This window comes from Ornithodoros turicata, chromosome 9 (assembly GCF_037126465.1).
Source record: "Ornithodoros turicata isolate Travis chromosome 9, ASM3712646v1, whole genome shotgun sequence".
Classification (NCBI taxonomy): Eukaryota; Metazoa; Arthropoda; class Arachnida; order Ixodida; family Argasidae; genus Ornithodoros; species Ornithodoros turicata.
In genome coordinates this window covers 7,781,017-7,805,376 of record NC_088209.1, presented here as the reverse complement: position 1 = coordinate 7,805,376, position 24,360 = coordinate 7,781,017, and the positions used below count along the sequence as shown (strand labels likewise).

The following is a 24,360-nucleotide window of genomic DNA, read 5'->3' as shown; positions in this document are numbered from 1 at the left end:
TTCATTTTAAGTGATGGCTCGGGAGACATTCCTCGAACTCTTGAAAATGGTACACATACGGTCTTGTCTGGGGAGAATTTAAAGCCATTTTCACTGGACCATTTAGTTAGCCTGTTAATTGTGAGCTGCAGCTCTCTTTCGCACATGGCTAGGTTGCAGGAAGAATAAGATATTTGGACATCATCAACATAGAGCGAGTACTTGACTGAGGTGGGTGTTACCTTAGCGATAGTGTTCATTTTAAGAATAAATAGAGTAACGCTAAAAACAGATCCTTGTGGAACACCATTCTCCTGTACAAAAGGACGCGAAAGGGTTGTGCCGAGTTGGACCCTGAACGATCTTCCTTGAAGGAAGTCGGCGATGCAGTGGAACATACGACCACGTATTCCACATGAATGCAAATCAAGCAAGATTCTATATCGTCATGCGGTATCATAGGCATTTTCAAGATAAAAAAAACAGACACACAATGTTGTTTTCGTACAAAGGCTTCGCGTATGAATGTTTCTAAACGAACAAGATGATCCGTAGTGGAACACCCCGTCCGAAATCCACACTGATATTGGTCAATGCCTCAAGATAGTGTATGAGACGGTTATTCACCATTCGCTCAAAAGTCTTCCCGAGACAACGTGTGAGTGCTACAGGCCTATAGTTTGATGGATTTGATGCATCTTTTCCTGGTTTTAAAAGCAGGATAACGGTTGCAACCTTCCATCGAGAAGGGATATGTCCCCTTTGCCATGCAGTATTAAAGAAATCAAGAAGACTTTCCAGAGAAGTGTTTGACAAATGCTGTAGCACGGAGTAAGTTATTCGATCTGGTCCAGGCGCTGTAATTTTTGATGATGAAATTGCCCTTAACAATTCTATCATTGTAAAAGGCATATTGTAACAATACTTGTCGTAAGCTCCACTAGGAAAATTATGTTTCTCCTTCTGTTGTTTGATTTTTAAGAAGTCGCTACTATAATGCAAGGAGCTCGAAACCCCCTGAAAATGCTCACCAAGAGCATTGCCCTGTTCATCCATGTTCTGACACGTTGTGCCATTTGTAACAATGGGACAGTAAAGCTGGCATATTCACCCTTGATTTTCCTGAGTCTGTCCCATACAGTTTTTGAGGGAGTCTTCGTACTTAAAGAGGATACAAAATTTCTCCACGATTCACGTTTAGCTTCTCTTCGTATCCGCCTTGCTTTTGCCCTGGCTTTTTTAAGTAGAATTAAATTTGTTGTTGTAGGGTACCTTCGAAAGGTACCCCATGCACGGTTTTGTTCTTTACGAGCTACCTCGCAATCACTCGTCCACCAAGGCTTTGGGCATTTGGGGAGACGACCGGATGTTTGCGGAATGGAATTAGTGGCTGCCCTTATGATCGTGTCTGTAATCATGTTGCTCATTTGTTCAACACCCATACCTTGAGTAGAAGACAGTAGTAAGTACTGACCACGATTATCCGGAAACGCACATCTGGCCTGGACGCCATTAATTAGCAATTAGAGCTAATTGGGACCCCCCACATTAATCAGCACCCTCCAGGGAGCCATCACACTAATTGGGGAACGTCTATCTCGCGTCCAGACCAGTTGTGCGTTTCCGGATAATCGTGGTCATAAAAAATAAAAAAAATAGGCAGAAAATAAAATAAAAAGATAGAAATAGAGTGGAGAGAAACAATTTATTCGAAAATCAACGATGCCGCGGCGAAGAAGCCGCTCCGCAACACCCGAGTGACCAGCGTCCGCCATGTTGGTAGTTTGCACCCAGCAGTTGCAGAGATCGACGACAGGTGGCCACTTAGTTGCAAGGCATCACACCAGATGGCGCCACCATCATAGCTCTAGACGAGAAAAGACAGAACAAGATACTAGCGGCGGGTAAAAATGACAGCACTGCTAAGCAAGTCTAGGCATGCGAGAGAAAAGGTCTAACCGCTACTGCTAAACAGAAAACAGTACACATCGGGGAAAAAGGCTTACGGGGACGATCGCTTAGGCCTAACCACAACACTACGCAGCTAACACAAGGCGGGAACCACACATCGCTAAACATGCGAGAAAAGGCTTAACACGAGCGCGGTCACCGCTAAACACGGCAAACATACGAGGAAAGAGGCTTACGGGGGGGCGATCGCTTAGGCCTAACCCCAACACTACGCAGCTAACACAAGGCGGGAACCACGCATCGCTAAACATGCGAGAAAAGGCTTAACACGAGCGCGGTCACCGCTAAACACGGCAAACATACGAGGAAAGAGGCTTACAGGGACGATCGCTTAGGCCTAACCTGAACACTACGCAGCTAACACAAGGCAGGAACCACACATCGCTAAACATGCGTCAACAGGCTTGGACACCGCAAAACAAGTCTAAACATGCGAGAAAGGCTTAACACGAGCGCGGTCACCGCTAAACACGGCAAACATACGAGAAAAGGAGCGCGTCAAATCACTCACCTTTTCCCCCGCGGCAACTTCCAGGCAGAAACTGAGCGAGCGCGGAGAACACACACGTACGTCTGCTCTCTACGAGATCCAGCCAGAAAGTGAGCGAGCGCGCGGAGCGCACGTCCGTCTTCCGCGACGGTCCGAGAGAAACTGAGAGAGGCGACGCGCAGCGGCCGCTATGGATGCGCGCGCGCCCTCTGCTCCACCCGTCCGCGCATGCGCGCGCTGCTAGCTCCCTCTGCGCCGGCCGCGGGTGTTTTCGGTTTCGGCTCTCTGCTGCGCGCGCGCGCGACGGGTGGCTTTTCAGTTTCGCTTTCATTCTCCGTTCTTTGCGCGCGCGCGTTTATCTCTATAAAGGCAGCGCGCACCGCGCTCGCGTCATCATTCTGACCGATACGTGGAAAACGCCATGTGTGGTTTATTCTCCTGCGTTTCTCGTCGTCGCAAGGAAAAGACAAAAAACGAAGAACTTCGCGAATTTATACGCGGCATCGTGGAGGAAGCCTTTCAAGTCCACCGTCTGGAATGGTTGCAAGCACGTCAAGAAATGTGTCAGGACAAGATGAAGACGCTCGACCGCATCTTAGCGGCGGACAGACTGGCGAAAAAGAAGTCCAACTTTAGCCTGGACAATCTGTATTGGGAACGCAGTTCCGATGTAGAGGACGACGACGAGGATGTGTAAATAAAAAGTGATGCATTTCTCTTCGAGTCTCAGTCTCTTCTTTCTCTTTGTGCAACGTGTACGCACGCAACATGTCTTCCTCCGAACCTTTTCGTTTCCGTCATCCCTTTCGCTGTATCTTAAGCGGCCCCTCCATGTGCGGCAAATCTACGTTCGTTGCTAACGTGTTGAGGAACCTGAACGACGTGGTAGACAAGCCTCCGTCACAAATATTCTACGTGCAGAAATATGCTTCGCCGAGCATGCAGGACGAATTCGGGGACTCCGTAAAATTTACCAAGGAGCTACCGCGAGAGTGGGACACGTCGCGCGCTACGCTGATCGTCGTCGACGATCACATGACCGACGCCGGTTCCTTGAAGGAGGTGACCGATCTTTTCATTCGGGGTTCTCACCACGCCAACGCGTCGATCTTCTTACTCGTTCAAAACATCTTTTTCGACAGTAGCCATTTTAGAACAATATCCTACAACGCCAGTTACGTCGTCCTGTGGCGCACCGTGCGCAGCGTGCACCAGATGGAACATTTCGGCCAACAGCTATTTGGCAGAAAAAGATTGGAGTATTTTCTGGACGCATATAAACAAGCGATGTCGTCGCCCCACGCATATTTACTCGTGGATCTTCACAACTATACGCACGAGGATCACAGGTTGCGTAGCAATATCTTCCGGGAGAACGTCAATATATCTACGCTCCGAAATGAATCTCCGCCCTCACCTCACTTTACTCAAAGTACTCTCCACTCTACCCCCTCCACGCCGCCGACGTTCGTCCTCGTCCGACATGAAACACCTCTCCGAAATTTGCCTCAATGTATTGAACGGAAAGGTGGCTCTAGCTCCAGATACGTTCGCGCGTTTGAAGAAGCACAAACGCTTTTTACGACGGCTCGCCTACAAAAAGATTCACAAGAATCCGCAACGTTTGAAGCGCTATCTGTCTCAGCAGCGAGGGCAGGGCGTTCTTTCGTCGGTGGTTCCTCTCCTGCTTTCCGCCGTGTTGAACCTTTTCGCCAATGGCCAAGAGAATTGAAGTGACCTCCTCCATCGGAAACATTCTTTCCTCGAAGGAGAGTGACGACGTCAAAGTGAAACTCATACTGCAAGCACTGTATCGCATACTCAAGCAGTACGGATTTGACCCCTACGACAATAAAAACAAGGCGTCCGACGCTACAAATGACTTTGACTATTCGCTCCTCTCTCCAGAGGTGGACGAAGAGGAAGCGGAAAGGGTCGTCTCGGAATTAAAGAAGGTTCTTTCCTGGGATCGCGAGGGTTGTGTCTCCGTGTCGGGCAAGCCCATCAGACACTCCTCCGTTTACGAACTCGTCAATTATTTGTTGCAACGTAAGACGGGAAAGAAACCTTCCTGGTTCCCCAAAGTCTCGAAACTATTGCGTCTGATTTCTCTACCCAAATCTCGCGAGCCTCAACAGCAGCAGCAGCAGCAGCAGGCCTCCATTGCGTGGACGACTTATGGAGGGATATGAGAAACCAGAGGGTGGTTTGGGGGGTGTGGAACGCTATAGAAAAGCGCATCACTTGAGCAAAAGGAAGGCTCTCGCCATTCTCAGAAAGCTGGATGCCTACACGCTTCACCATCCGGTCAGAAGAAAGTTTAATAGGAGACGCATCATCGCGCTCAAGATCAACGACGTGTGGCAAATGGACCTCGCCGATTTTTCAAAATACAAGAGATTCAACGGTGGCTACCGCTACATTCTCGTGGCAATCGATTCCCTCTCCCGCTTTCTGCGCACCCTCCCGCTAAAGACGAAGCGCCCCGCCGAAATGAAAAGGGCCATGATAAGACTTTTTCGGGGAGGTAACGTACCTACACGCATCTTTTGCGACAGAGGCGGGGAATTCTACAACAAGACCGTCAAGGAGTATCTCTCACGAAAGAAGGTACAGATGTATTCTACGTTCTCTCCAGTAATCAAAGCGTCGCAGGCAGAGCGCGTCATACGCACTTTACGCGACAGAATATTCCGTTATTTTAGAGTAACGGGAAAATACCACTTCGTTTCCGCGCTTCCCAAGATCGTGCGCGACTACAACACCACCAAACACAGGACTTTGGGCATCAGCCCGTCCGAAGTCACGCCCGAAAACGAATTGGCGCTGTTCAATAAGATAAATGGGAAGCCCGTCGTACCCTCCGTGAAAAAGAAGCTCAAACTGGGGGATAAAGTGAGGGTCCTACTTCACAGAAAAGGTTTTCATAAGAGCTCGCAAGGGAGTTGGTCGCCTCAGATTTTCACCGTCTCCCGCCTGAGAGACACCTCTCCTCCCGTCGTACACCTGGAAGATTACCGGGGTAAGGAAGTGGACGGATCTTTCTACCCGGAGGAGGTACTCGTCGTAACCCGAGACGCCAATCAGCCTTGGCCAGTAACGAAAGTGCTGAGAAAGAAGCAACTGAACGGTCAGAGCTTCTCCTTGGTTCGCTGGTTCGGTTACGACAAAGAACACGACAGTTGGGTTCCGAGCAGCGACGTGGTCAAGATTGGGAAATGATGTCGGACATCTACGTCCATCTGCTCTCGAACGCCAGCATGGATAAGTTTCCCTCGAATAAACTCAACGCCTTCACGGTAGCTTTCGATAGTCCGCTTCAGCTCTCGAATCGGTATAAAGTCGGTCTGATGGATCTCAGCATAAGTAACGATTTTTTAAATATCGGGTACGAAAGGCAAGATGCGAAAATCGAGGTTTCTTTCGAGGACACGGTGGAAGCCGGCAGAACTTTTCGTGTCACCTAGGATCTCGAGAGGGATTTGGGAAAAGCCCTTTCGGAATTCGACGTTTCTTTCGCGTACAATAAATCGCGATACGACTTCGTCTTACCCGTGGACGTGAAAGCCGTGGAATTGGACCCTCGGCTCGCGCAAGCGCTCGACGCCTCGCTAGCGTCCCGCGAAGCAGGTCGTGCGGTGAAACCCCCCAAATTGAGCGAACGCGAAGCCACCTCCATCTTATTGGAGCACGCCGCAGCCGCCGTCGCTTTCGGTGACGTCACTCTGAATTCGGAAACCACGTCCCTACGGAACACACTCAACAAGTATTTCCAGACGCACAAGCTGGACGCCTCGCTAGAATTCGCGGATAACGTGTACTCTCTGAAAACACCGAAAGGGTTGCACGTACCGGAACCCTTTGTCAAGCTGCTACATCTCACACCCGTCGAGGGACACGAAGAAACGCTACGCGTCTCTTTCCCCGTAGCGCGTCAATTTTCTTTCACGATCAAGACGAAAATTCCTCGATCTTTGCAAGTACATCTGCCTCCCGGCTATTATGCGACGCCGCAAGCACTTCTAAATGCGATTAATCAGCGCGTAGGCGAACGCGCGCGCTTCAGCTTCGACGGAACCGAACAGAAATGTAAAATTCGGCTTTCCGAGGGCACCTCCACCCTAAGACTTTCCGAGTACCTGGCCGTGCTTTTGGGCTTCGAATCGCGTACCGTGTTCACGGGGGATGAGGATGCCACGAGCTCCGTCGAGGTACTCCTGGAACCCCCGTTTCACGACATAATCGTGTACACGGATATCGTGGAACCCACGTACGTGGGGAGCGGGAAAAAACCGATATTAAAAATACTACCCTTTTATTACGAGAAAGACAAGCACGTCGTCACCTACACGTTAGATAACATCCAGTATTTTAACCTGTCTCAATTCGAAATTCCTTCAGTGACGATCGTTCTCGCGGACGAAACGGGAAGACGTTTGCCGTTGCGGTCCAAAGGCAGAACCAATCTAACGTTGCATTTCAAATATGTACCGTAATTCCCCCAAAATACTTCCCGTGTACACGGGACCCCCTTTTCCAACGAGGGGGCGGTGTGTTGAGCAACATATCCAAGTTTATCGTTCCCATCTGGCAGCAAATAAAACCGATCGCCAAGAGAACGTTGAAGCGCTTGGCGCGGAATTTGGCCGATGGCGAAGGAATATCGCGCGCAGTAAAAAAGACGGCCATAGCAATGGGGAGAGACGTGCTGGATTCCATGGAGGGCTCTGGAAACAACAACAATGGAAAGAAACGCCGCAAACGACAACAAAAGGCGCCGACACACGACGCACCTGCAGATATCTTTGGTACGCCGTGAAGGTCACACATCCGCTGTGCGCGCTCCGTCCATCATGACGTCAACGAAAGCAAAAATACAGACGCAACGGTCACCGCATTGTCTTACGAGTGACGTGATGATATTCGAACCCCCTTCCATTCAATACGGCGTGGAAGATACTTCGTACCAACTCTTTTATCCGGTCAACGGGGTAAATAATTCTGTGATCGAGTTTTGTATTCAAAATTTGCAAAGGGCACACTTGGATCTCTACGGCAGTTTCGTGTCTTTGACCGTGCGCATTGTTCGCGACGACGGGGAAGAAATGGACGAGAAAGATGTCGTTTTCCCAATAAACCACCTGTTGAGCGGCATGTTTAAGACGGTCACCGTTTACGCGAACAACAAGCTCGTCAGTTCCAACGAGTTGTACGCCTACAGGAGTATTTTGGACGTCGTGCTTCATTCCACGCCCATGGCTCAAGAAACAGTGCACGCGGCTGGACTCTATGTCGAGGACGACGAACATTTAAAGGACGATTACGACGTCTCTTCTCGCGGTCCGAAACAACGTTACGAAGCGACGAAGGGTGGAAAATACTTTAACCTGGTCGGACAGATCAATACCGACCTGTTTCAACAGCCGCGCCTGATGGTACCTGCCGTCGAAATTCGCGTCGTTTTCCTGTTAGACAACGACGAATTTAAACTCGTATCGGTCCCCAAAGACAAGAAAACGTACAATTACGAGGTGGACATTAAAGAAATGACGTTACACTTGAAAAAGGTGACGCTGGCACCTTCCCTATTTTTGGAATACGAGCGGCGGCTTCAGACCACGCCGGCCATCTACGTGTTACGCGGATTGGAAACCAAGGTGCGGAGCTTGAGTGCCGGGAGCTTGGACGCTCACTTTGAAAACGTTTACCCCGAAAGGGTACCTTCCAAATTATGCGTCGCCCTGCTCGCCACGTCCGACTTTCTCGGCGACATCCAATCGAACCCCTACAAATTCCGTCATTACGACCTGTCTCATTCGATGCTCTCCGTGGACGGCCAGCAAGTGCGAGCCGAGTACGACTTTCAGAACGACCTCGTCAAAATTCCCTACTTTAACTTCTTGCAAGAACTGGGAGAGAAACATTTCAAGTATAGCTACGAGCGATTTAAAACGAACGGGTTCCTTCTCTACTTTAACTTGGACGTGGACAAGTGTTCTTCTCCTTCGCATTTGAACGAGTGGCGAAAAGGAAACGTTCGCCTGCAATTACGCTTCGCTAAAGCCCTTCCACACGCGGTCACCGTCCTCTTGATTTCCGAGTGTCCCAAGCTCATGTACGTCGACAAGGACCGTACGGTCACCTTCCCATAAAAAAAAGATGTACGAGAGCGACATCTTGGAACTCGTGTCCCTGAACCCCCTCGCTTCCTCCATGCTTAGAGGCATTTGCGCTTCAAACGAAGCCTTCGTTTTACGCAAGCCCGGTTATTTAATCATCAATACGGAAGAGCGAAGAAGGCGCGGGCAGCACTGGGTGCTCTACCTGAAAAACTACGACGGGTCTACCGTGTTTTTCGACAGCTACGGACTTCCCCCCATCGAAGCAAACCTTCGAAGGACTTTACCTGTAGTGGGCGAGTATAACGACAAGTGTATTCAATCGCCTTTTTCGCCTTACTGCGGGCTTTTTTGTATCTACGTAGCCACGCGCATGTCGAAACGCTACAGCTTGAAAAGTTGTGTATCCATGTTTTCCTGTAACCTCGAAGAGAATGACGAAACAATAAAACGTCTCCTCGTGAGCGAACTCGTTTCGTAAAAAATAGACTATTTATTTTTTCACGACATACACAAGACCCTTGCAAGACGATCTTCCAACGTGCTGACCCGACGCTCACCGCCGTCGTCGCCGGTCTGCACCGTGACGTCGAGGGATGTGTGGAGAAGCCAGTAGCGACGGACGATAGGTCGATTGAAACCCGCGTTGATGAGACACGGGTCGACTGTCTCTCCTCGTCTATACTTTTCCAGCAGCTCGAGCTTGTAATCTACGAAACGCTTCATTTTCTTTGCAATCTTCCCACTGACGGTGAACAGACGTAGGGGTATCGTCTTGAGAATCGAGCGAAAGTCTCCCTCGCAGCTATCACAGTGAATATAATCGCGTAATCGCAGCAAGTCCCGATACATTCGCGTTTGCACAAAGGTGGCAAACCTCTGCTCGGGCGTCATCATGACTGAGACGGAATGAGAGTAGACAACCTTTTTTTATTTCTCGTTACACACGAATTAGGCTCCAGCTTTGGTTTCGTAGCCGGGAAGGCAGCCCAAATACGGACGAAGGCTCGAGTCTAACCAATGGCTGTGGTTTCTCGACCAGAGTCCACCGCAGCGACAGGTAGTCAGTTGATCGCCGATTCGCAAAAAGAAGGTCTTTGGAGGAGGCTTGAAGGTTAGGACCAGGGGTAGATCTCCCGTCAGTAGCCATTCGTAATCTGCAACGAAAGGAGTGTGAGAAACGCATGTTTTTATATCTCAAACACACACACACGTACAATCTTCTTCAGTCACAGAGTGACACTGATGGTCCATCTTCTCCATCTTCCTTCAATAGTCGAAGTCCTTCGCAACGTACGTCGAACGGTACCGTCCGACAACCGAGAAACGGGCGAATCAATCGGTCCGTCCAATGCTTTTGCTCTGGAAAAAAAAAAGTGAACGATTATAGAACGTATAAAAAAAAATAACGAGGAAGCGTACCTTTGGACCACAATCCACCGCAATTGGTGCAGAAGAAGCGGGCCCTGCCAATCTCCCGAAATATGTGAGGCGGGAAAACACCGACTTCACGTGCAGCAAAAGTGTTGTACACTGGAAACGAAACTCTTCAAACATTTCGACGATGATGATGCTGACGTCATGGGTATTACTTACGAGGATCTACCAAGCTGATCATGATGGAATGACGATCGACCATTCGCTTCGACATTTATAGTAAAGCTTTGCCTCTCACTCTCTATGACGTCATTGAACGTGTTTAAACATGTTAAGACGTGTTTGAACATGTTTGGACATGGGCGGCGAAGTCGCCCCTGGACACACTCGTTCCTCTCTCACCCTCTCTATGACGTCATTGAACGTGTCTGAACATGTTTGGACGTGTTTAGACACAGGCGACGAAGTCGTCCCTGGACACACTACTTCCTCTCTCTCTCTATGACGTCATTGAACGTGTCTGAACATGTTTGGACATGTTTGAACATGTTGTGACGTGTGTAGACACGAACCCCGCAATACGAAAAACGTCACGCAGTACAAATTAGATTGGTGGTTAGTGTGTCGCGCCCAGTGTAGAAGGATCCTGGGTTCGAATCCCACTCTGGGACGGTTACACAGGATGTGACAGCGGGTCGTCTCTCTCTCTCTCTCTCTCTCTCCGTCTTTGTAGTCCTTGGACGTGTCTGGTCTCGAACCCCCTGTGTCTCCCCTCCTCCTCCTCCTCCTCCTCCTCGCACGATATTGGAGGAACAAAGGGCGGCATCTTGTCACAGAAGCAAAGTGGCGGATTTACGTAATCGATGGATATGACGTGAATGGGGTTAGTGCGAGCGTGAGAACCCTGTACTATAAGATGGTCATCCCCTGTACCCCCCTTGTCCACTATTCTCGAATCAAGAGTCCCGAGAAAATGCTGCATACGTTCCAGACGATTTTGGACCTTCTGGTCCACATTCGTCCGCCGTTTGGTAAGTTTTTCTCTATCTCTTCTTGTTTAGAAATAGTTATTTTCTAATACCTAACGTTCCTCTGTAGGTTTCACTGTGACACACATTGTGCAGCTATTTTTCCAGCTGATCCCCGGTGCGGGGGGAGATGTGCCCCGCTTGGATATGGAGACGTTTTTGCAAGCGTTCGCCATCGTAGGCGAAGAAGACATTGAGACGGCCACCACAGAAGTGCTCATGGCGTGCTACGGCAGGGAGTGGCAAGAAATCGCTGTGCAGCGGGGACTAGAGGGGGAGCTCTTTTTCAGAGTGCCCCGAAGCTTAGAGGAGCATACTTTACCGCTAGAAGGTACTGCTCCTTTAAGCTTCGGGGAAGCGGAGCACCTCCTCTACTCCCTGGTGCACCAGTGGAACAGAGCGAGTGCAGCGGGTTGGAGAGAACTCGCTGAACGCTGGATGGCGAGTCAAATACCGTGAGTGTTTTTCGATTGTGGTTTTTGTTCGTAGAATCCTTATTCTGGTTCTTTATTACTAGATTGGATCCCTGGGTTCTTATAGAAGACCATGAAGCACCCATGTAAACACGTCAGCCAATAAACGCATATCGTCTTTCGCATCACGCGACTCTCTCTCTCTCTCTCTGCCCCAATACAATAGAAGAATAGGAAACCACAGATCCTGCGTATAAAAGCGAGCGTGGGATAGGCCGCAGTTAAAGATGATGATGTCGACGATGTCACCACCACCACCACAACGTTCGGTCTGCTTGCGCCGGAGGTAAGTGCATTTGTATGTGTTTAGATCGATGTTTGATTAATGCCTCCTTTTCTCTATTTGCTAGGTGCACACAGGAGAATTATTTCAAATTGGGGGAGGGACTTCATGCCTAACATGAGGTCCGATTAGACTCCGCGAAGTTCAAAATTAGGGGGAGCATCGCCCGCATTATTCAAAATTGGGGAGGGATGGGAATTTATGTCCAACATGAATTCTGATTAGGCTTAATGGGGAATTGTGGGGCGTCCCCCGCCCCAGTCAAAATTGGGAGGGACGAGAATTCATGTTCGACATGAATTCTGATTAGGCTTAATGGGGTATTGCGGTGTACCATCCGCACCACTCAAAATTGGGAATGGGTAAGAGAATTCTGATTAGGCGTAATGGGAAGATTTGGGGGAACATTTTAATCTGGCCTTATTCAAAATTGAACTCCTTCTTTCATTTTTCGTTAGATTATTCCAAAACGGGGGGGAGAATTCGTGCATAACACGAATTTCATTAGAGACCATGTTGATTATACAAAATTAAGGAGTTCTTAAAGGGAGAATTATTTCAAATTGGGGTTAAATTAAAACCTTCTTTCATTTTTCGTTTGGTTGACATCGTCGACATCCTATGCGTTATTGCAAAGGCGCGGTGTCCAAAGTACAGACGCCATCAGCGCAATGAGAGGAGGGGGAGGAGACGGTCTGGTTCTACTACGGTTGATCGAAAACCCACGAGGGGCATCCATCCATCCATCCATCCATCCATCCATCCATCCACGACACGAAGCGTTTCGTGGAGCAAAATGTAAGTTCACCGTCTCTGCTGTGAGAGTGTATTCTATGTATGACATTGTTTTTCAGGAACCAATAGCCGCTGTCGTCGCACATCATGCAGCACATCATGCAGCACAGGAAATGCCGTCCAGCATCCTCCCCGTTAGGCCAAACTGCCTTCCTGTATAGCAGTAGGATCCCTCCTTGTACAGCATTGGGGCAAGGAAGACCGTGAGCGCCTTTGTGAATCGAGTGACCGTGGAACAAAGAGCAGGCATCTATCGACCAAGTCCTTTGTATGTATTCAATAAAGATGTTTCAGTGAAAGAACACGCAGAGTCTCGTCAAAGTTATTCGGACTGTTTAATGCATTGCATGTCAATAACCAATCGGTATTTCAATAAATCAGTGACCAAATTGGCGATGTAGACTGCTTGCAAATGTCGCTGCTTCCGCAGGGTGTGCTTAATATGAGCGATGGCATGAGCGAGAAGGTCCACGATGTCTGCAGCGATGTAGTTGAATTCTGCGTTGGCCAAGCTCACAAATTCGCTCATCAGTCCCAGGGGTCCATCTGGAACCGTTATGCAGACGTTCTTGTAACGGGCGTAGATCCGACGCACCATCGCCTGCAGCGGCCCCGGCGAGATCTCTCCTATATTGCCAAAGCCTACCATGTCTATCACGTAGCGAAAAGCAGTGATGACGAGCTCGTTGCGGGGACTTTCGCCGTTGAAACATTCCTTCTCCACTTCTTCCCAAGAAGCGTGGGTACGGGAACAATTTTGTAAAGAGTGGTAGCTGAACATCTTCATGTAGTGATGACGCGAGCGCGGTGCGCGCTGCCTTTATAGAGATAAACGCGCGCGCGCGCAAAGAACGGAGAATGAAAGCGAAACTGAAAAGCCACCCGTCGCCGCTAGGAGCGCGCGCGCAGCAGAGAGCCGAAACCGAAAACACCCGCGGCCGGCGCAGAGGGAGCTAGCAGCGCGTGCGCGCGCGCATGCGCGGACGGGTGGAGCAGAGGGCGCGCGCGCATCCATAGCGGCCGCTGCGCGTCGCCTCTCTCAGTTTCTCTCGGACCGTCGCGGAAGACGGACGTGCGCTCCGCGCGCTCGCTCACTTTCTGGCTGGATCTCGTAGAGAGCAGACGTACGTGTGTGTTCTCCGCGCTCGCTCAGTTTCTGCCTGGAAGTTGCCGCAGGGGAAAAGGTGAGTGATTTGACGCGCTCCTTTTCTCGTATGTTTGCCGTGTGTAGCGGTGACCGCGCTCGTGTTAAGCCTTTTCTCGCATGTTTAGACTTGTTTTGCGGTGTCCAAGCCTGTTGACACATGTTTAGCGATGTGTGGTTCCCACCTTGTGTTAGCTGCGTAGTGTTGAGGTTAGGCCTAAGCGATCGCCCCCCGTAAGCCTCTTTCCTCGTATGTTTGCCGTGTTTAGCGGTGACCGCGCTCGTGTTAAGCCTTTTCTCGCATGTTTAGACTTGTTTTGCGGTGTCCAAGCCTGTTGACGCATGTTTAGCGATGTGTGGTTCCCGCCTTATGTTAGCTGCGTAGTGTTGAGGTTAGGCCTAAGCGATCGTCCCCGTAAGCCTCTTTCCTCGTATGTTTGCCGTGTTTAGCGGTGACCGCGCTCGTGTTAAGCCTTTTCTCGCATGTTTAGCGATGTGTGGTTCCCGCCTTGTGTTAGATGCGTAGTGTTGGGGTTAGGCCTAAGCGATCGCCCCCCCCGTAAGCCTCTTTCCTCGTATGTTTGCCGTGTTTAGCGGTGACCGCGCTCGTGTTAAGCCTTTTCTCGCATGTTTAGCGATGTGCGCCTTGTGTTAGCTGCGTAGTGTTGTGGTTAGGCCTAAGCGATCGTCCCCCCGTAAGCCTTTTCCCCCGATGTGTACTGTTTTCTGTTTAGCAGTAGCGGTTAGACCTTTTCTCTCGCATGCCTAGACTTGCTTAGCAGTGCTGTCATTTTTACCCGCCGCTAGTATCTTGTTCTGTCTTTTCTCGTCTAGAGCTATGATGGTGGCGCCATCTGGTGTGATGCCTTGCAACTAAGTGGCCACCTGTCGTCGATCTCTGCAACTGCTGGGTGCAAACTACCAACATGGCGGACGCTGGTCACTCGGGTGTTGCGGAGCGGCTTCTTCGCCGCGGCATCGTTGATTTTCGAATAAATTGTTTCTCTCCACTCTATTCCTATCTTTTTATTTTATTTTCTGCCTATTTTTTTATTTTTTATGACCACGATTATCCGGAAACGCACAACTGGTCTGGACGCAAGATAGACGTTCCCCAATTAGTGTGATGGCTCCCTGGATGGTGCTGGTTAATGTGGGGGGTCCCAATTAGCTCTAATTGCTCATTAATGGCGTCCAGGCCAGATGTGCGTTTCCGGATAATCGTGGTCAGTACTTACTACTGAAGACAGTGAAAGATCGGCTTCTCTCTGAAACATGTCCCAATCTGCCTCTGATAATTTCCAACGAGGTGGACGTGTTGCAAGGGTATTTGAAAGCAGGTGTAATTTTAAGGTAACTGGGAAGTGGTCACTTCCACGAGGATTTTCATCCACTACCCAGTCTAGCATTTGGAAAACGGATGGGCTACAGAGAGAGAGAGAGACCTATTGCAGAGAATGTCTGTGTAGAAGCGTTCACATATGTTGGTGTACCAGTATTGAGTAGACACACTGGCCTTGAGAGTAATAGCCGTTCTAACATTTTGCCACGACTATCCGCCCTTGTACTGCCCCATAAGTAGTTATGGGCATTGAAATCTCCCAATAAAAGAAAGGGTGGTGGGAGCTTGTGGGAGCCAAAAGAACGCAAGCTACCACAACGAATGCCGGAAGGAAACTGATTTATTTCGTGGCATGAGCCACCGATGGAAAGCGGGGGCGTGGCGCGAGCCTAGTCATCGTCGTCCACTACAAGCTCATCTAACAGACTTTCGAGTTGTTTTTGTCCTACCAGGCCTGACGGCGGTAGATATAAGGAACATATGGTTAGGACCCCATAAAGGCAAATCTGAACAGCAACTGCCTCAAGTGTTGTTTTCAGTGGAAGGTGTTTTGCAGGGATGGTCTTTGATGTGAGGATAGCAACACCACCAGATGCACGTGTTGCACCAACTTCATCTTTTCGGAACAGGTTCCATGGCCGGAACGTTTGTGTGTGTTGTGGATTCAGATACGTCTCTTGTAATGCAAAACAGAGTGCATCATACCTGTCCGAAAGGTCACTGACATCGTCAAAATTTGAGAGCAGCCCTCGACAATTCCACTGAAGGATTGCCATAATAGAGAAAATGAGGGAGATGTGTACAAGACATGTCTGCACTATGAAGAAGAGTGTACTGTTTGAGGTAAGTTTCATTATTTTTTCTTTGGGGCCATTATTGGCTGTCTCGGAGTTTTCTTCCGAGCAGCCGCTAGTTCTTTTGGAGATATATCAGGAAGTGAGCCACTCCGTGAAACATTTCCCTTAGGCTTCCTTTGGGATTGTGGGCTCACGCTCATGAATGAGCCTTGCGAGCTCGTGTCATCATCGCATTCCATGGAGCTTGCCTCCACAGTTTGCGATGATGACGGCGGCGTCTGTGAAAATGACGCCACAGAAGAGGATTGCGAAACTTTTGTTACTGTTACGGGAGGTGGTGTTTGAGAGAGAGAGGTGTACATGTTTCTTCACTTTGTGTTGTGTTCTCTGTCTGTGTTGCGCATGAGATCATCCTTGGTTTCTCTTTAACGACAGATGAAAAGGATTTCTGGAACTGGAACGGAGATGCCTTCTTCCTGGCTTCTGGATAACTTAGTTTCTGTGTGACTTTGATGTGCATCACCTCTTTCTCAAACTTCCACTTTGGACAAGACCTAGAGTATGAAGGGTGGTCACCTGCGCAGTTGACGCAGTGATCCGGCCCTCTGCACTCCTTAGAGTTGTGGGCCTTTTTGCTGCAGCGAGCACAGCATTCAGAGCCTCTGCACGCATCGGAAGGATGGCCAAAGCGGTCACATTTAAAACATCTAAGTGGGTTAGGAATATATGGCCAAACTTCTGCAGTCAGATATCCTACCTTCAGTCTTTCTGGTAGAGTCGGGCAGTCGAACGTGAGAATTGCGTTGCGTGTCATAATATATTCATTGTTTTTCCTGATTTTTATTTTCTTTACATCAATCACCTTCTGTTTTTTTTAGATTTTCCAGAATCTTTTCTGAAGGGACATCGACGAGTTCTACTAGCGACACCACACCACGGCAAGTATTAAGAGTTCTATGCAAGGTTGATGTTATGTTCATTCCGAGCATTTGTTGTGTATTCAGTATGCGCTCACAGTCGGCTTCCGAGGTGCATTTCAGAAGTAAGTCACCCGATCTAAGGCGCTTGATTTCGGTCACATTCTTTGACAGGGATGCCACCGCCTTCTGAATGAAGAACGGCGACATTCTCCCTAGTGGAGTGCTTTTCTCAGTATCAGTGCTCACACTACTGACAACTATGTATTTAGCTTGGAAGGTGTCGGACACCTGTTTGAAAACTTCGGTCCGCGGACGCTTTCCGCCCGCGATCAAGGAAGGAGAAGAATATTTTACCATAAGAGGTTAAGGAAATGAATGTTCCCATTGGTCACCCACACTTCACATTCATACATGTGGGAAGGTCCCGGAGTTTTAAGGAAAACCCATCGGCCGGGGGTTGACCAAGACCCCGATCGCCACCGTTCAAGGCTTCTACCCTTCGCCTTTCATCCTCTCGGCACGGTACGGATAACACCTTAGGACTGGGGGCTGGGGTCCGTGGTGGCGCCACTCACCAAACATCAGCCGAAGCCGGTGCCCCCTGCGGGGCCGTTGAAAAATAAACTACTGTAAATAGATGTTATCTGGTTATATAATGCACAGTTGTGCACGGAAAAGTGCCCAAGCGCACTTAGACTAACCTAAATGTGAAAATGCAAACATCAAACTTTTACTAGTCTAGCACAGTCTTGTGGGGAGACCAACTGGTGTACTTGCTGTTTACACTGCCTTATCTTTATAGATTGGCACCCGCACGCTCGTTTTGACATCGCCTACATCTGATCCCGGTCTCGTCACTTCCTCAACGAACGTCATGTCCTTCACCGGCGGATCTATTTAAGAATCTGCACTGCTGCTTCACATCACAGTCTTGTGGGGAGACCAACTGGTGTACTTGCTGTTTACACTGCCTTATCTTTATAGGTGAGCTAATTAGGAACCTTTGATTTTTCTGTAATCTCCCCACGAGACTGTAAATTGTGTGCCACTATGTCGTCACAGAACTCCGCTATCTGCCTGTCATGTTTGCAAAATATTGATAAGGATTCACTTACATGTAGTAGTTGTGAAAATCGTTATCACTTCGGCAAATGCTCGGGTCTCACGAAGAATTCATTGAAAGCTATGACTAGCAAAGATCGTGAGACTTGGGTTTGCACAACTTGTAAAACGCATGACGCAAGGACCCACAGCCCTAGCGGTTCCTCAAGCGCGCAAGATCCCATGTTGTCGACAATCTTGCTTGAGCTTCGGAGTATTGGCCAAAAAGTTTCAACAGTTCTTAGTAGAATGGACATCCTGGAATCAAAAATGGAATCTCTTTCACTAAAGCATGATGCGCTTGCCAGCCGTGTTAACGAAAACGCGGTCTCACTTAATGAGCTGTCCTCCTGCACGACGAACCTTCAAAGCGCTCTAGCACAAAAGGATGCGGAGGTTTCAGCACTAAAAATACAGATAAACGACATGGAACAGTACAACAGGCGCCACAATCTAGAACTTCGAGGGGTTCTTTTGCGTCCCAAGGAAGATGTACTGGAAATTCTTAATCTTGTTGCTGATAAGCTTAAAGTTTCCCAACTCTCACGCGCCGACATCGAAGCCGCGCATCGACTCCCTTCAAAGAACGACACAGCTCCTGCCATCATCGTACGTTTTAAGGATAGGCAACTGAGGGATCTCTGGCTGAGTAAAAGACACCAACTAAAGACTCAAGACACATGTGAAAATCCTGATCTACCACCGTCGGTTTTCCTCTGCGAGAACCTAACCGCATATAACAAGTCACTGCTTTGGCATGCAAGAACAACGGCAAAGGAAAAAAATTATCAGTACGTCTGGGTACGAAATGGCCATGTCCTCATGCGTCGTGATGCAGACTCCGGTGTACTGCGCATAAAAAGCTTGAGTGACCTCACTGGGCTGTGATGTGACGCGGCTAATTTCCTATTTTCATGTCTTTAGTTTCACTAGACTGTTTGAGCAAAACGTGCCCTTATTATCCTTTCACGGCTCATTTGAATATACGAAGCCTTGGAAAGCATTTCGATGAAATAAAAACAGTAATCCAGCTGCTGGAAAATAAGCTGTCGTTTTTTGCACTAACTGAAACGTGGCTGCAAAAGGAGCGTGAAGCCTATTTTAATATTGCAAATTACGAGGCTGAGTTCAGTCATAGAGACGGCAGGCAACACGGTGGTGTTGCCCTTTATATTCGCTCTGGGATACCCTACACAGTGAGGACCGACATTTCATTTTGCTGCCAGCTTGTAGAATCTTTGTTTATAGAGGTACCCAATTGTCCTCCTGCCATTTGCACCTTCGCTCACCGTCCTTTAATCATAGGAGTAGTGTACAGATCACCGGACTCGATTTTAACGGAATTTTTGGACGCACTGGATACGACGCTGCATTTCATGTGCCAACAGAGATTTAACGTGATTCTAGTTGGAGATTTTAATATCGATCTCTTACAAAGTAATTCAGCTGCGTTAGATTACAGTGATATCTTGGCTTGTTCCGGGTTCAAGCAACTTATCACTTCAGTAACTCGCTTTGGAAGACCTGAACATGGAACTCTCATCGATCATATACTGACAAATATCCCCGCTGATAACCTGATACATGGTGTTGCAGGATGTGATATAACGGACCATGAAATGATTTATGTAGGCGCGAAGGAGTCTGTACAGGTTGGCCCTGATTGCGTCCGACGCACCCACATTAATTACGAATCCCTAGAACGTCGTCTAAGTCAGATGTCCTGGGATTTCTCTTTGCACACAGACGTGACCGCGAAACTAAATTACTTCTTGTCAACTTTATCGGAGATGATTCGACAGAGCTCTTCCAGTACTGCACCTAGTAAGCGTAACACGATTCGACAACCATGGATTACAAAGGCAATACTAAAAAGCATAAAACATAAAAATAACTTGTACATCAAGCTACGGGGTTCACCGTCAAATTCTAATTTACGACTGAGATACAATAAATACAATAATACCCTTAGGAATGTTCTACGAGTAGCAAAAGTCAACTACTACTCCAAAATTATCGCTGACGCTAGTGATAGCCCCAAAGCCATGTGGAACGGGATTAATCGCATCCTGTCGAAAAGGAATGTCAAGGCTGATACTGCTATATCACTCTTAAGCAATGACGTACTTCTAACCAGTCCCGTTGCCGTGGCAGAGAAGTTTAACGATTACTTCTGCAACATTGCGAAAAGCGTGCCTCAGCTGACCGAGTTCACGCAAACGTTTCCGTTACCTCCTGTAAACAAACATAGCCTTTTCCTAGGACCATCTACACCTGATGAAGTACTTTCGATTATTAAGACTCTGAAATCGTCAAATTCATGTGGCCACGATGGCATATCGGTAGCTCTTTTGAAAAGATTTGGTCATTTGCTCGCTGCACCATTGGCGACTCTGGCAAACGATATCTTTTCCCAGGGGTCTTTTCCGGATTTGTTAAAGGTTGCTAAGGTTATTCCAGTTTACAAAAAGGGCAGCAGGACAATGGCTGGTAATTATCGTCCTATATCTATACTTCCGTCTATTAGTAAGGTGTTCGAAAAATTAGTGCTGCTGAGGCTTGAATTGTTTTTCGAAAAACATAAATTACTACATCCATTCCAGTTCGGTTTTCGCCCGGGGAAATCCACAACCTTAGCGTTGGTAAATGCCACTGAAAAGATTAAGCGTAATATCGAAGCAAAACTACTTACCATGGGCATCTTTATCGACTTGACAAAAGCCTTTGATTTAATAGATCATCAGATCCTGCTTAAAAAACTTGAGAGGTACGGTATACGTGGCTTAGCTTTGAACTTATTGACCAGTTATTTGGAAAACCGGAAACAATACGTAACACTCAGCAACTCTAATTCTTGCATTAGAGCACTGACAACAGGCGTTCCTCAGGGCTCTATTTTGGGACCTTTCCTATTTCTTATCTATGTTAATGATCTCCATGATTACCTACATGAAGACTGTTTCCTTTACGCAGACGACACTAACATTTTTATTGACGCATCTAACACTATGAGCTTGTTTGCAAAGGCAAATAACGTTTTACGTCGGTTCTCCATCTGGCTTTCTGCCAACAAACTGGTTCCAAATATTGATAAGACTTCATACGTAATATTTCGCCCACGACAAAAATATTTGGACCTAGACCAGGAAAAGCTATACTTCGCAGGCCGCCCTCTCAGCAGAGTGTCTTCAGTCAAATTTCTCGGCGTTATTTTACATGAAAACCTATCATGGGATGATCATGTTAAGTTTGTCCGACTCAAAATCACCCCCGCTTTGTTCGCACTCTCTAAGTTAAGACAATTTCTTCCTATCCAGGCGCTTCTAATGGTTTACCACGCTCTAGTCCACTCCAATATTTCGTACGCTCTGGAGGTCTATGGGCTGACCTACCCCTCCACCCTTCTTCCTATTTTACACTCCCAAAGGAGGGCCCTGAGGATAATGTTGTTCATACCCCCCTGCGAATCAATAGCGTTTGCCTTTCAGTGTTTGTCAGTACAAAATGTTTATTAGCTTGTTAAGCATAAAATCGCACTTTTCATGTACAAGTTGATCCATGGGGCTATCACGGACCACTTGATCTCTCTCAATCGTGTTCATACATTGTACAACCTACTTCATCAGCCTGACATGCTTCAACCTCCTTCTTCACGTACAAATTATGGTATATTTTCAATGTCTTTCTTTGGTTCCAAGGTATGGAATTCCCTACCGTTGCATATCAGAACCCTGTCTTCCTTTTTTCAATTTAAGAGATATTCCCGTTTACATCTATCACAATGGTAATGGGACACGAAAGCTCTATGATTTAGTAATGATCTCCTCCTTGCTTTCTTGGCATAACACGCCCTTGATATGACTTATACAATTGTTTTATCTATGTCGGTAATGCTCTTTGCTTACTATAGGCTGCACCATAATGTTTCACTTTCCTTGTCAATGCATTTTTGTCAATTGTTTGTCAATGTCTTTTTTTTTCTTTCTTTCCCACAAGGCTTGTTATATATTCATGTACGTCTGTGTATCTACTGCTGGGACTGTTACACAGGGCACGCCCTCACAGTCCCATTTGTAATTCATTGAAACTTAGAAAGAGTAAATAAAACCTGAAACCTGAACCTGAAACCTAAAACCTGAAACCTGAAACTAACCTAATATTAAACTAACCAACGTGCTGTTCCGTTGCGTCAGCCCCGGTAAATCTAAGCCGCCAAAAATGTGGCTCTCTTTCGTTAAAATGACTTGGACAGACATCGAAATTTCGTGAGCCTGTTTGGTCAATACTGATGTCGGATTTTCAAACACGGCACATAACCGTACGAAGTCGTCGAGCATGGTCGTTTGTTTCCGTTGTTTCGAGAACGCGAATTTGGGTTCCGGAAAAGATAGTTGCTCATTGCGTAGGCAGAAATAATGGTGCAGCCGTCGCCTGATCGATATTTCTTATTGGTTCACCTGGAGTGTTGATGAAAAAAAAAGTAATTCAATGAAAGGAGAAGAATGTATGTTTGTAATGAATTTGTATGAATGTAATGTTTTTAATGTATATAGTAAACAGCTGATGCTCTTAACCGCCTTTGTTATTCTTAAAGGAGAAGAACAAAGAAAGATGCAGTTGTAAATGCCGTTATCCTAAGGAACATTTATCTCTGTGTAATCCGCTTGGCCGTAAACAGATTCCTCGTGCTAACCCACTTTGTCGCATCCAGGAAGTGGTCCAAGGGCCGCTCCAAGGGCGCCTATAGCCCGTTCCGCAACTGCATAGGTTTTCCCCTGTGACACATAGTGACTAAGCATGCTATACATGTCTTTCTTCCCTAATCCCCAACCCTTTTTAAGGTACTAATTGCTGTCATATAATAAACATTTTTGACGAGTAAATCAGTCAAATCAATCAATGACATCTTTGGATGACGCTAACTAGGTGGTGCTCCTATATCGCATATCGTATCACCAGTATGGTATCTTGGTATTGTAGGTGCTAAGGATGCGCTCACAATCGGATTCTGAAGAGCATTTAAAAAGAAGGTCCTCTAATATTAGCTTCTCGATTTCTGCGATATTTTCGGACAAAGACGTCACTGCCCTTACATGTGAAGAACGGCAACATCTTCTCAGGGGGTTCGTTTTTTTTTCTTTATCGCAGGACGCGGCTGTGAGTACTATGCACTTTGCCCCAAAGGCTTTGTTGCTTGACATTGGGACTTTGGTGCGGGGACGTTTACCACCCCAATCACTGAAGAATTTGATGTTTAACCATGAGAGGTTTATGAAAATGAATTATCATCTTAGCCACGCTTTCACCAGCACCGATTAACATTTGAACCGAGATTAACATTGGAACCGAGATTATAGCCTTCACTCGAATTTAACGCTTCACTCCGCTTCATCAAAGACTGTTATCGTCACTGAAGTGTTCACCATGTTTCAAGATGACATGTTTAAGAGACATTTGAGTGTTAACTGCAAGTTTTAGCTACCCTTGATCCCGGTTCAGAGTCAACCGGCGTTGGTGAAACTGGGCCTTAGTCACCCACACTTCACATTCATATTGGTGGCACCGTTTACCCATGCCACCCACCAAACCGTGGCCACCATACACCGGCCTAAGCCAGTGCCCCCTGCGAGAAGTATACAAAGACAACAGGAACTAAATATGATAAATTATTTATGCAGCTCGAAGAACACAGCGGTGTGGGCAACGCGCTGAATCGCCTTAACCGATGGCCCTTCTTATTTTCTCTTGTGTCCGTAATCCCCGAGCGTCAGGCGTTTGCAAGAATGGGCACCAATTGTGCTACGGCTACAAAAGACGCGGTTCGACTGCGAGCCTTTTCTTGTCTTTGCTAAGCTTCTGGGCGCCCATGACCCAAGACTATGGTTGGCACCAGGCCGGTATTATACCGGCACGGCCGGTTATTTGGGCGCTCTGCCGGTCGCCGGTAGGAAGATGATACTGGCAGCCTTTTGCGGGTATTTGTGGCTCAACACCTTTCATAAGGGCTTTTACGGGATTTTCCCTTCAACATTCCACTACAGCTTGAATAAATCTGGAACACGGACCGAGTTCCGCAGTCACCAGTCGTTTTCTTAGTTATTCATTCTTATTATTATTCATTGTTATTATTATTATCATTGTTATTTCTAGCATCAATGATACAGCCAAACACAGGAACATCCTCTCTCTCTATGTTGTGTGTCCTCTCTCTCTATATATGCGTGTGTCTCGTCTACCCATCACCCACTTTCCCTTTTCCACGAGCCTTTCTTCCTTTCCCTCTATTCAACCTCCTTTCCCCCAGCCGGTATTTTTCATTACGAAAGGTGGCAACCCTACCAAAGACGTGACGAAGAGGGGGAACAAGACAAAACGAAGTGTCACTAATCACATTGCCACGTGTGGCGATCTCATGAGACTCTCTCTGTAGTATCCTCCTCTTATCACTTTCAACCGCGGGTACACTGGTCTCATGAAACAACGGGGCACAACTAGAGCGCACTCCTTGAGATGAACCCCCACTTACCAGGAACGGACGAGG

At 47.6% G+C, this 24,360-nt stretch overlaps 1 protein-coding gene and 1 long non-coding RNA gene across 2 annotated transcripts in view; both read right to left on the bottom strand.

Moving 5' to 3' along the window:
* LOC135369367 (phospholipid scramblase 2-like) overlaps positions 1 to 24,360 on the bottom strand; it is a 74,912-nt gene that overhangs the window by 35,709 nt on the left and 14,843 nt on the right. The gene's annotated exons all lie outside the window — the stretch shown is intronic.
* LOC135369260 (uncharacterized) lies at positions 1,671 to 2,582 on the bottom strand. The gene is made up of 2 exons (XR_010415032.1): positions 2,462 to 2,582; positions 1,671 to 1,846 (listed from the first exon to the last, which is right to left on the bottom strand). It is a non-coding gene; the product is annotated as an uncharacterized LOC135369260 (long non-coding RNA).